At 43.5% G+C, this 12,922-nt stretch overlaps 1 protein-coding gene across 5 annotated transcripts in view; it reads right to left on the bottom strand.

Moving 5' to 3' along the window:
• Positions 1–11,651, bottom strand: part of PAK2 (p21 (RAC1) activated kinase 2) — a 44,395-nt gene extending 32,744 nt beyond the window's left edge. The window contains exons 1-2 of one of the 5 annotated variants that reach the window (XM_086843211.1): positions 11,548–11,651; positions 9,147–9,418 (exon numbers count right to left, since the gene is read on the bottom strand). The gene's annotated coding sequence lies outside the window, so the exon portion shown is untranslated. Of the gene's footprint in view, positions 1–3,593; positions 3,778–5,689; positions 8,931–9,146; positions 9,419–11,547 lie in introns of those variants that run through there. The other 4 variants (XM_086843214.1, XR_015274218.1, XR_015274219.1 and 1 more) reach the window with 4 other exon arrangements.
• Positions 11,652–12,922: the final 1,271 nt, after the last annotated feature.

The following is a 12,922-nucleotide window of genomic DNA, read 5'->3' as shown; positions in this document are numbered from 1 at the left end:
TTTTCATTTTTTGAGTAGTTCCTAGTAAAACTACCTCTCTCACTCTTCTTGCCCATAAACAGGTTTTTATCTAAAGTGACAAAGAAAAAAAAATCCAAACCAACTAGAACTGGTACACAGGCTACAAATTAAAATATATTAAACAGCCAAAAAAGCATTAAACTATATAATAATTCAAAATATATAAATAATTCTTATGCTGATGTGGAAATTGATTTTTGCCAAGCCTGCAGGACAAGTACAGGAGCCAGTAAGTAGGGAAAAAATACAAAAAGCCCAGTATTTGTGTTAATATGACCACCCAACACACTGATTACAATTTGCAAATCAAATGTATGCTAAAAATGCCCTAAACATAGATATTTAAATAAATGTATGATGCTTTAAATGCCAATTGTGAATAGTTAAATTAATTGAATTTTCAAAGTGATTTAATACATCCCACCAATATTAGTGCACTTTGAGGGAGTTACTATCCATGGCTGTTTATATAGGATGCAGCACCACAGCCACAAAAATTGATTTTACAGCTCAAGAATTAAATACTTTTTAAAAAATAAAATTACAAAATGAAGAACAGTTACCAACTGAATGGACAGAAGGCCTGTGAAAACTACAACCAGCAGGATAACCAGCACCCTGGGAATCTGAAGAGCTTCCAAAGGAAGCTGTCAAGTTAAAATAATATGGAAACAGTTGAGAAAACATAATATTGCACTTAGAAAGCTGCAAAACACTAGAAAAAAATCTACTTATATTGTTGTACAAATTCTGAGTTTAAGACATAAACATAGGTAACTGTGCCTGTTCATTAAACAATGAATGGCATTCCTATAGGCAGAATTAGAAAATTGCAAAAAAGTGAAATATGACAGAGCAGAAGCTCCAGAAAATAGCTGCAAAACACTAGAAAAAAATCTACTTATATTGTTGTACAAATTCTGAGTTTAAGACATAAACATAGGTAACTGTGCCTGTTCATTAAACAATGAATGGCATTCCTATAGGCAGAATTAGAAAATTGCAAAAAAGTGAAATATGACAGAGCAGAAGCTCCAGAAAATGCATCTTCATGAGGATCAGGCATTTACACACCAAAAGGATGCAGTTCTCAGACCTTATTATCTTGCCCCAATAACAGCTGTGCAATTATAAATGAGATGAAGATGTTTGTGAGGGTGAGACTGAACTCACATGAAACAGACCTCCAAGACCAATGTCTGCCATCCACAAAACACAAACTCAATGACAACAAGGAGGTCTCTGTCCATGATGTCCTCACACACAGCCACCACCCCAGTTCCAAATTAAAGCTATTTATTTTAATAGAAATAAGAGAGACAGCACTTATCTGAGGGGTGTTAATTCCACTCCAATGGGAAGGGAGGGAGGCATGATAATAATTAAGGAAAAACATCAGCCATCGCTCATGCTGTGCCATCAGCACAAGAACTGAAGACAAATCACAGCACTGCCCTCTCCAGCCTCACTAAACCCTCATCACAGGAGAGGAGACAGCACTAATAATCCATTCCTTCAGCCAGAAGACGACAAACAGCAGCCCAAGCAAATCCTGGGCCACACCCCAGCTCCAAAAACCCATTTAACAGGGTCCCCCCAGTAAACTGGTATCCATCACAATGACACTGCAGTCACCACGTCGGGCAACTCACATCACACAGCACAACAATTTGATGCCTTCCAAATCTTCCTCTTTTTAATTCACAATACCAGTAGCTGCTGCTGGCAAGGGTAAACACAGAAACATGGGCATAAAACATTATTGCTGCAATAAATGAGCATGGAAGGCTAAGCTTTTTGTGTTTATGAAAATCCAAAGGCATGTATTTTTTAATTAAAAAAAATAAAATTATTCTCTTCATAAATTTTATTGAAACTATGGAAGAAGGCCATATCTTTAGAAGTGGTCAGCTTTCCAAGAGTTTGTCATCTAAAGAAAAATTTTCTCAGGTCCTTTCATTTGTTAAGAAAACAGGAAGGAAAATCTCAGAAAGCCATTTCAATAGAGTAAAAGAGAGATAAAGATCTCTATTAAACTTGGAAGCAAAGACAGAGCCCACAGTGCATCAGTCTGAACAACCCCTTGCAACCAGTCTGTCCCACTCTGCTCGCTGGGAAATGGCCCATCATCCACGGTCAACAGCTGTGGCTTCCCCATAGCTGCAGTGTCCAAGGTTGGACAGGGCTGGGAACAGCCTGGGATAGTGGGAGCTGTCCCTGCACGTGGAAAGGGGGGGACTGGATGGGCTTTAAGGTCCCTTCCAACCCAAACCCTCCTGGGATTCTACAACCAGGTAGGTGTGAGAGCAGAGGCAGCGAGTGAGAAAGCAAAAGAAAGCACTGATGGCATTCTCATGTCATTTAGGAAATTAAAAACATGACCAAGAGAAAGGGACAGTAAAAACTGCAAGTGCTGAGGATTCTTGACAAGTTATTTGACAAGACCTTTCAGGGCTGGGCAGCAAAATCTGCTTCAGTAGTGCAGGACACACGGTCACTCTTGTTAAGCAGAGCAGCATGGAATGAAAGTCGCATCTACTTCAAATCTTGACCAAGATCCTCGAAACAAAGATTGCTCCAGTTCAGATGTGTATTAACTTAGAAAGCTGGCATCTTGCTCTGGTCCATGGGCTTTGGAAGTGCTAAGGCAGTGTCAAACTACCACAGGCAGTAAAATGCATCCACCATCAGTCTCCTAGCCAAGCACGAGTGGGCAAAAAGGTGCTGCCAAAGACCTTCAATCCCAGAGCAAGAAAGATCTCCAAGAAGCCCTGCCCAAAGTGTTACAAGATAAAACTCAGTGCCAACCATGACAAGTATATCTTAGCAGCAATGAGGAAAAAGAAAAAAAAGTCATTTAAATCCTGATGGTGTTTCTAAAAATTCTGTTTTGCAGGAGTAACGTTCATCACTACCAAGAATTAAACCGAATTAAAAATAATTTCTTCTCAGTATTTTCACTTATCCTTCATTCTTTCAGTTTATTCCCTAACCCTTCTTTCTGATTTTTTTTAAGACACTAAAACTTTATTTTATGAGATGCTCCAAGTTCTAGTCAGATTGATGTGGATGTAAAGGTTCACCAGAAATCTTAACTTCTTTTACAGCAAAACTCCATCCAGGTTCTACCAAAATTGAGTACATTTCCTCGTGCTGCAAATAGACTTTCCAGCATGCACACAAGCCAAGGAGAACGAGAATTATACTCTCAGAAGTAAAATATTTTACAATGGAATAATTACTAATGAACAAAGAAATAAAAGACATCACAACCACACATTAAAACACACAGCCCTGCTTGTGAAGAAACCACCCAAACCAGCTCTGGTGAACTATCCTGAATTTTTATTTTTCATTTCCAGCAGCTACCTGGGAAAATAATCTACATCTAAAAATCTCAACACCAATTCCCTCTAAATATATATATATATATATATATAAAACCCTTGTAAATAGGCCCCAAAGGGCTAAAAAGAAAAAGCAGCAGTCACAAAAACAATGAGTCCTCAGCCAACACATACTTTGGTTACAATGAAATAGCCTCATCCCAAAAATCAGAAGGAGGTACTTGCCTGAACTTCCTAGCTGCAGCAGTCAAGGCTCTCTTTACCACAAAGAATTACTTCCTATGCTTGGAAGTGCTTGGGCACTGGTATCAAAGAGCCTTAGCATGTTGGCATCAGATTAAAATTAACTGTTCTTGTTGCTTAACAGCTTTGAAAATCCCAGACTTCACTCTTCTCTTTGCTTTTTCCACTAAGGGGTAGAAGCAGAAAATATTTCACACTTGGTGATAATGCCCCAGCTCTGACAAATCAAATATTTCACATAATTTATTTTTATAGTAGTGACAGCTAGCATTTCACACATTGAAAATAAAAGGCTGTTTCAAAGCCTAAAATAATTTAACAACATTAGAGACCTATTTGCTACGCCACAGAAAACGATGGTGGGTATTTTGTGAGCTCTTGATCATTTTTGTGTTTGATCTGAAACAGCATTCCCAAAAGCTCAGCAAACACGTGAAAAAAAGGCAGGAGGAGCAGAAAGCCAGACACACTCCCAGATTGTTACAAACCATTAGTGTCAGATCACTCAGCAACATTCCCAAGCCAAGTTTAACATCACGGATTCCTTTTCCAGCAGTCAATTCCCTGACGGATGCCACAGAGGAACTTTGGGATGACTGGAATAACTGGTTTGGGGCCGGGGGAGGGCAAAACCCAAAGTGTGGCTGGTACCACTTGCCCAGGTGGCCCCAGATAAGAACTTCATGGTCATGTATTTTTGTCAGAATTAATGTTAGCAGGTGGATTTAATGTCTTGGTAAAATCTCAAGCAGACAGTTTATTTAATACAAGAATAAAATACCAAGTTTACCTTTTAAATAATGGTTTTTAATTTTAAAAGTTGCTCACTTTCAAACATTAATGTAACTTACATAACAACTGGCTATTTTTCACCATAAAGCAGATAATCACAATCTGAAACCCCTGCCAATGAACTATTTCCACAAGAATCTGCCTATCCAGGTCCTGCCTGGAGCCCAAATCCCCAGATTCCTTTAAACAGCCTTTTGCTGTAGACAGGAAAGATACTGTCATTCTTCCAGGTTCTCACTTTACTGAAGACCTTTTCAAAAGAAAATGGGTTAAATATTCAAAGGTGACTTTAAAAAGCATCTTCCAGAAGCAGCTTTATCTTGCTCTTGTCTAGGAGATACCTTGCTAGCTAAAGCAGTTCTAAAATGACTGTAAACGAAAAACTAAAACAATGCAGAGTAGAATAAATCCCAATTCTAAAATTAACCCCACACTACTGATACCTAATTTTACTCGTTAAAGAGTAAAGTTAAAGTAAAAGAAGCTGTGGGAAAGCTGACAGCAGGTATGCACTGAGTCAAACGTCCAGCACCTAAACAGGAAGCAGAAAACTTTAGGGAGGGGGAAAAAAAAAGTAGAACTTGAACTGGAAAATTTTTTTCAATTTATTTCCATTCCTTACTACACCTGCCAGCACTCTGATGAACATGATGTTAAATCCCTCTCTCAACACTGAACACCACTTAAATCACACTCACTGCTGCCCCAATATGATGGCTCCTTCCTACAGCTCCTTCTGGGTTAAATCAAATGATAGAATTAAAAATAATTAAACCTGTCCTATCAAAGTAACTCCTTTCAGGATATAAAACAATTTTTGCTAATTAGCTGAGAGAACAGTCCTGACCTAAGATTCAAATATCACTCAGCTCTGGGCTACACCAACACCAGTGCTGGGCTCAGATCTTTTTGGAAACAATAACCTGTCTATTATACAAAGCCCCCAGTATTTCCATGAGTATTAAAAATACTGGTTTTCCCTAGTAAAATGTATTCATTCAAACGATTTTAAGCACCAATACATCATTAGCAGCTGAAGAGAAGATTTTTTAAAGCATTTTCAAATTCTCAAACAGAAATTAGATATATCCATCTGAGTATTTCAAAATCCACTTGTTTTGCCTGAGGGGAAAGAGCTGCCTCACCAATTTTTAGAGCATTTCAGTGTACTGTAACCTTTAGAGAGCATGAGGAATTCCTACTATGAATTCACAGTGTATCTAATCAAAATTTATCTCAACAGAAAAACCTGAAATTCAGTTTTAAGTCATCTTCTTAACACTTACATCCCTGCCTGCCAGGTGAGACATTTTCAAAGCCTGGTTAATCCCCACTTCCAGCTGAGAAAATAGAAAGAAGCTGAGAAAACATTAAGAATGATCCACGTAACAAAACCAGCAAGTCAGGTAGAGAACTAGGACCAAAACCAGCATTTCCAGCTCTCAGTGACAGATGCTGCCCACAACATCAGTCAAAACACAAACACTGAAGTGTGAATTTTCCCTTTAAAGGAAACAACAGCTTTAGGTAAAAGAATACTCTGAGCTCCCACAAACCTCGAACAGTGAAGTAAGGCTTGAACTAAACGCTGAGCTCCATTTGCACTTCATACCTGGTGGGTCACTAGGAGATTTCTTCTCACCTGAAAACATCTACTACCTCTTTCCACCTCCATTGAAATGCAAAGAAGAGCTACCAAAAGTCTTAAATAAGCTCAAGACACTGGAAAGCACAGCAGGATAAGAATCGTGAGGCCTTCAGGGAATGCTGCAGTGTTTCCTTGCTAAAATGAACCAGAGCCCTGCCCAAGGGTTTCTTCTCCTTGGCCCAGCTGAGTGCTCTGGACTTTTCTCCACCTACTCCTGAGAGCTGGAAGGAGACACTACCTCCTCCGTGGTGCTTTCCTGGTCAAACTGCCCTTGCCAAGAGGCAGAACCAATCCAGCTCGGCATTGATTGGACTTTATCTTTCCTTGGAGCCAGCCTGGCAGCTCAGCCTGGCACCCAGCTCACTGTTTATCTCTGGGAAGGGCAAGTGGCAACCTCAGCAGTGGAAACGTTCAAGGCTCCTGCAAAGGTTCAGTCCCTGGCACTGCCAGGACAGCTACAAAAACCACTCTGAGAGGACACTGTGCCCGCCAAGCCCGGGGCCAGTTACGTTTCATTCAGATTTAGGAGGGAGGTGCCTGCACAGAAACTGAAAATGGAGCATGGTACAGCCTTGCTGAATCAATCCGAGCCCAAAGGAGTGCCTTTGCTTTGATCACTAGAAAAAGAAAGAAAAGCTCCACAAGCACTTTACTTCTGCCTTTTCCCAGCTGCCAGCAGCAGTCAGGATGAATGTAATCCATGGTGCCTGGTTGCTCATGTCCCCTCCTTCCCCTCGCTCTCCCCATCACCAGGCCTCTGCTTCCATCTCCCCATGGATGCCTTGGAGGCTCAGCTCCCTCCCAAAGCCAGGTCCCGGTGTGGGAGCCGGGATTTGGAGCTCTGCTGGTGCTGTCCCTGGGCCGGGCCATCCGGAGCAGCCTCTGTGACTCGGGGTTGTCTGCAGAACAAGGAGCTGCTTCACAGACACGTCAGTAACTGTGTGTTGTGAGGAACGAGAAAATACTGGCACAAACCTCAGAGCCCAGAAACCTCCTCGTGCACAAAACAGATAAAAGGAGGGGAAACCCAAACAAAACCAACCCAAGACAGATGTGAGGGCTCTGAAGCAGAAGTATCTTATTAATAACACACAGACCTAGACTGGGGTCCCTACAGCTTTTCTTGTCACAAGAACAAAACCTGCAGCATCAACCTTAATTCTGAAGTTATTTTGAAACCAAAGGTGCTTGAACAATTTCCCCTTTTAAACAAAATGCTGACCAATAACAACCCGAGCACACTTGGGATTTTAAAAGGGTATTAATTTAAAATGTGCCCAAGATTGGAGCTGCCTTGTGTGGCTGAAGCATCCACCCACCTAGCCCAGCATCCCACCCAGAGAGGGAGCACGAGCAGGTGCCTCTGGGAATAAACACCCACAGCTGGCCAAAGGTCCAGGCTGTATCCCAGCACAAATTTCATCCCAGTAAATCAGCCTCTGGCAAGCAGCTGCCCAGCAGTGAACAAGCCTCAGATGCACTGAATAAGCTGCATGGTGATAAAAAGGGCAAAATATACAGACAGAGCCAATATTCCACAGTTTACAGCCTGATATTTTTTGTTTCGACAACCACCTCTGTACAAAGATGAGGCAAATTCCATATGCAACTTAGCATAGAAAATCCAAGTTGCTCTGTCTCAAGCATTTCTGTTCTGGCCTCCAGAACTGCAATATCCCACCAGTGAATTTTAGAGTGAGGTTTTTCCTGTCTCTAAAATATCCAGAGCATTTTGTTTAAAGTGCTCTTACTATCTCAAAGATTCTACTCAAAAACTCCTAAAACAACAACTTTGCCTTTTGTATTTCTACTTTCCTTCCATTTTATTTCAGTCTGTAATGACCAACCAGTTCCCTGGTAACATTTGCTTTAACCCATCTCCACAACATCTTTGCAAGTTTAATTATTTTTGTCTCTAAAATGAACAAACTGAAGCACAAAGCATCTAATGCCTGTTCTTTTAGGGAAATACCACCCCATATGATGAGGACACTCCAACTGCAAAGCAAAATCTCAGACTCTCTAGAGGGGGCATTGCTTTTTTAAAAAAAAAAACACCAAAAAAAGGCAAAACCAGAAAAAGACAGAAACTATAAAAACTTCACAACATGCCACGATTGAGTTGCACCTAACACTGCTATTACTGCAGAACCTCCAAAGCAATGTTTATATTACATATCCAGACATCACTGGCCGTAGGGCAGCTCGTGAACTGGTTTATTTTGGCTACAGCAAAGCACAGCCTTGCTCCTCGAAAGCAGCTGATGAACTCTCTGCTCCCAAATCAGCCTTTGGGCAGCTGCCACATGGACCAGGCTAGATCCACCACTCTCCTCGCACCCCGCTGCTATTAAACTACTCAGAGTACATTTAAATTAGATATTAGCAAGAAATTCTTCCCTGTGAGGGTGGGGAGGCCCTGGCACAGGGTGCCCAGAGGAGCTGTGGCTGCCCCTGAATCCCTGGAAGTGTCCAAGGCCAGGGCTTGGAGCAACCTGGGACAGTGGAAGGTGTCCCTGCCCATGGCAGAGGATGGAATGAGGTGGGCTTTAAGGTCCCTTCCAACAGCAACCATCCTGCATTTCTGTGATTCTAACCCATCCTGCTTGGCTTGGACGGGATAAAGACAAAAATCAGCTACAGAAACAAGGCAGAAACGCAGGGAGCCGTAAAACCAGGCGGGTGCGGGGCCTATGGAGCAGCGGCTTTCCACAGGGATGGAAAGCCGTGGGCCCGCGAACACCGGGGCCAGCGGGGCTCTGACAGCGCGGTGAGCCCTAACCGGGGCCATAAAAGCCGCGTTCCCGCCGCGGTTAGCGGGGTTTGCCCCGCTGCCCGGGGACCGCAGCGCCGGCCCGGGGCTCCCGGCACCGGGGGCCGAGGCGGGGCCCGCCGGGGCCCGCAGGAAGCGGGGCCGAGCGGCGGGGCCGCGGCCGGGGCAGGCGGGGACAGCGGGGCCGGGCCGGAGGGAGCGAGGGGAGAACGAGGGAAGGAGCGAGGGGCGATCCACGCCCCGGGCGCGCCCGCCGCGGGCCCGGCCCGGCCGGGACCGTACAAAGGGCGGGGGCGCGGCTGGCAGGTGTGAGCGGACTCACCGGGTGGGGCGGCGCCGCCGCCTCGGCGGACGGACGGCGGGACGGACGGAGCGGGGCTGAGCGGGGCGGCGGAGGCGGGACCGGGACCCGGCGGGGCGGCGGCGGCGGTGGGGCCGGAGGGGAAGCGGAACCGCCGCGCGTGGCCACAGCCCGCAGGGGCGGGGCGGAGCATTGCCGCGGGGGCACCGCCCGCCGAGCGCCGGAAAATGCGTCACCGCGGGGCATGATGGGAGTTGTAGTCCGTTCTTTGCTGATGGGAATGTCTTTTATGCCTACAAAATGTATATAGTTTTTATGGTTATCTCTTTATATATTTTATGTATAAATATATTTTATATATATTAAATTATATATTATTATATATAAATTATATGTCTATATAAATATATTTTTATTTATTATTAATATATATAATATACTTTATATATATTTTTTATATATTTTATATATAAAAAATTCTATTTCTCAGAGTCAAAGAAAAATAGAAGAGCCTGAAGCATTAAAAAAATTATATATATATTATATACATAAATAATAATTATATGATGATGTATTTTGTAATAAACATTACATATATATATTATGTGTGATATAATATGTATTCAATCTATAAAATACATATATTTAATGTAAATATTAGATATAATATACATCTTATATGTAATGAAAGTTATGCATAATATATTACACTATTAATATTGTAATATTTATTATAAGTATAAAGATATATTGCAAATAACATTTATTATATAATATATATTGTTTTATTATATATGTTATATATAAAAATATGTATTATATGTATAACATTTCTCTTTTCTAGGCCAGTTGGATCTCTTCATTTTCTCTGGCTGTGGACAATAACCAGCTGCAGGAGGTAAAGTCCACCATTATAAAAAATCCAGCATGAAATCTAGCATTCATCTAAACTGGCTCTCCTCCACCCTTGCTTCCACCTTGTGATGCTTAAATTAGAGTTTATTTCCTCAATGCTTTATTTTGCAAAGAAAACTGGTTTGGCCCCACACGGGGGCTTCCAGCTATGGCTGAGTGTCTCCTCCAGGTCTGTCCTGGCTCAAGGACACTTCCACAGGAGTGTGGAAGGGACCCTAAAGCCCATCCAGTTCCATCCCTGCCATGGGCAGGGGCACCTTCCACTGTCCCAGGTTGTTCCAAGCTCCATCCAACCTGGCCTTGGACACTGCCAGGGATGGGGCAGCCACAGCTTCTCTGTGCTTGACTCTCTCTTCCTTTTGCACTGGCAGAGGCTCATTTTGTATCTTCTGTATGGACACAACTGAGAAAAAATTAACCCTCCTCTCACCAATTTGCCAAGTGCTTCTCAGAGCCCAGCTGGCACAGGGGTCTCATCACTGGTGACAGCAGCAGGACACAGAGCAGCTCTCCGTGCTGCCACTTCCAGTGGCACAAGCCCCAGTTGGATATGCAGCTTCCAAGAAATTCAGTAGGAACACAGCTGGGAAAGCAGCCTCAAGGCTCCTCCCCCAAAATTCCTGTGATCCTTTTAATCTTCCATATGATTTCTCCAAGCTTCCACCTGCCCTGGGGGCTGCATTTCACCTCCTCTGTCTGCCCAGGTTTGAAGCAAGATCCGATTTTCCTCTCAGAAGGAGCAGGACACACACCAGGCAGCTCCTCTTCCCCAGCTCTTGGGGGAAAGGATCCATGGACACCTCAATCCTCTGTGCAGGTCCAGGCACATCTGAATTTCCAGCTTGTAGGTTTCAGCCCACACCTGTTGGCTGTCTGCTCCTTCAGAAGCTCTGCAGAGCCACACAACACTTCTCCCTGCAGATGTGCCCGTTTTCCAGGAATGGCATTCCCAAGTGACCCTGCTGTGGTGCTGAGGTGGTTCCACTCCAATCTCCCACAGGCACAGCCATCCTTTCACTTCTCTTTCCATGTTTGCTCCTTTCCCTTTCTGACTCAGCCTATCCACTGCTAATTCACCTCTTCAACACCCCTGGAGAATCCACAGAAGGTTTGTGGCTTCATCCTTCTCTCAGCTTTACTCCCCATCCCTCCTCACCTCTCTGTGCTGCCTTGGCCTCCTACCTCCAACCCCTCTCAGCTCAGTTTGCAGAATCCTGACTCCCCTCCCACCCTTCTGTCTCCTTCCCCAGGAACAGCTTTTTAAATAAGCTAGGAAGGGTTTTTTGTGGGTTTTGTTTTGGTTTTGGTTTTTTGGGGTTTTTTTGTTATACCCATTTCTTTGTGATTCAGAAAGCCTTAATTCCCAACACAACCTTTAACACCTCATCCCCTTTTCTTTCCCTGCTCTGATTCAGTCATTACACATATTAAAGATGGGGGTGTTTGTGTCCAACTGAACACCTCATTCCTGTCTCCAAAACTGTCAGAATTTTTGTACAGGACTTACAGCTCTTCCTCTGACCTCTGTGATCCCTCTGGGGCTGGCACTTGAATCCTCCTGCATGGCACACCTGCTGAATTCATGTTGGCTTAGTGACATCAGTTCCTGCTCTGAGAGAGAAATTCACTGGCAAATTCCTTTGTAATTAACACTGCTATGGTTATCAAACTTATTTACAGCTTGTAAGGAAAAATGTGTCTGCCATATTTATAACACAAGTGCCCTGGATTTAAAAACAGCAAATATGTGCCACAACAAAAACCACCCTTGTGAAACTCTGCCCTTCCTCTCATATTTTACATTAATCAGAATCAATTATGTTCAGTTGAAAAGGTGATGGAGAGCAATCTTGATATATACTTTATTTCCATATTTTTTCCACCTGCAATATTTTTTCTCATTTGCCCAGAGGATGTTCCCATTCCCTTTCCCTAGGTTTTGTCAGGGAGATTGATTTAGCTGAGGGATTCAATCTTTGATTTTCAACTGGTGTTAAAAAACAGGCAATGAAGTCCTGTCCCTCAGCTCTGGCAATCTGGGATGTTCCCATTCCATGGTCAGGCTGTAATACAGAGTCACCTGTGTAATACAGAGGACAGGAACAAACTCAGCTCTGGGAATTAAACATCCCACTTTGGAGACAAGTGACACAGTGCTGCTGGCAGTGCTGACAGGGTTGAATAGCCCAAATCACTTTTTGATTGTTTCCAACCTGCCCTGGAAGTAGTCACAAGGAATTCAGTCTGCTGAATTCCAGCAGGAAAAAGATGCCCAAGGGACCCTGAGGCAACAGCTGGACATTGATGGAAGGCTGCACACCGAGCCCCTGGAAGGGATTTTCATTCAGCCCCTCACACACACACACACACACACACACACACACACAGATTACCTGCCTTGACTAATTTGCTCGAGGTTTATTGGGAATAAAATCTATTTTCTCCACACGGGGGTTACCATGAGCTCCCAGTGCCACCTACTGACAACTGGAGATAGCACCCGAGCTCTGCTGCTCCAGAGCCTCTCGGATTTTCCATTAGGTAATTTCCCCTCCATTTCCTTCTATTTATCAACTGTCCCGGAGACTGAATGTAGATCTTCTAAATATTTGCTTCTAGTCACTATCCCGTCCCTCACTTTCATCTTCCAAGGGTCTCTTTCCATTCATGAAATGAGGTGAAATTTCTTCAGATTTTCTAAACTCTTTCAAATCTGACCAATTGCTCAGCCTGGAGAAAAGGAGGCTCAGGGGAACCTTCTGTCTCTCCACAACTCCTAACAGGAGGTGGAGCCAGGTGAGGTTTGGGCTCTTCTCCCAGGAAACAAGGGACAGGACAAGAGGAAACAGCCTCAGGCTGTGCCAGGGGAGGTTCAGGTTGGA

This window comes from Cyanistes caeruleus, chromosome 10 (genome assembly GCF_971803275.1).
Source record: "Cyanistes caeruleus chromosome 10, bCyaCae1.hap1.1, whole genome shotgun sequence".
Lineage (NCBI taxonomy): Eukaryota > Metazoa > Chordata > Aves > Passeriformes > Paridae > Cyanistes > Cyanistes caeruleus.
This window is presented reverse-complemented; position numbering and strand designations above follow the sequence as displayed.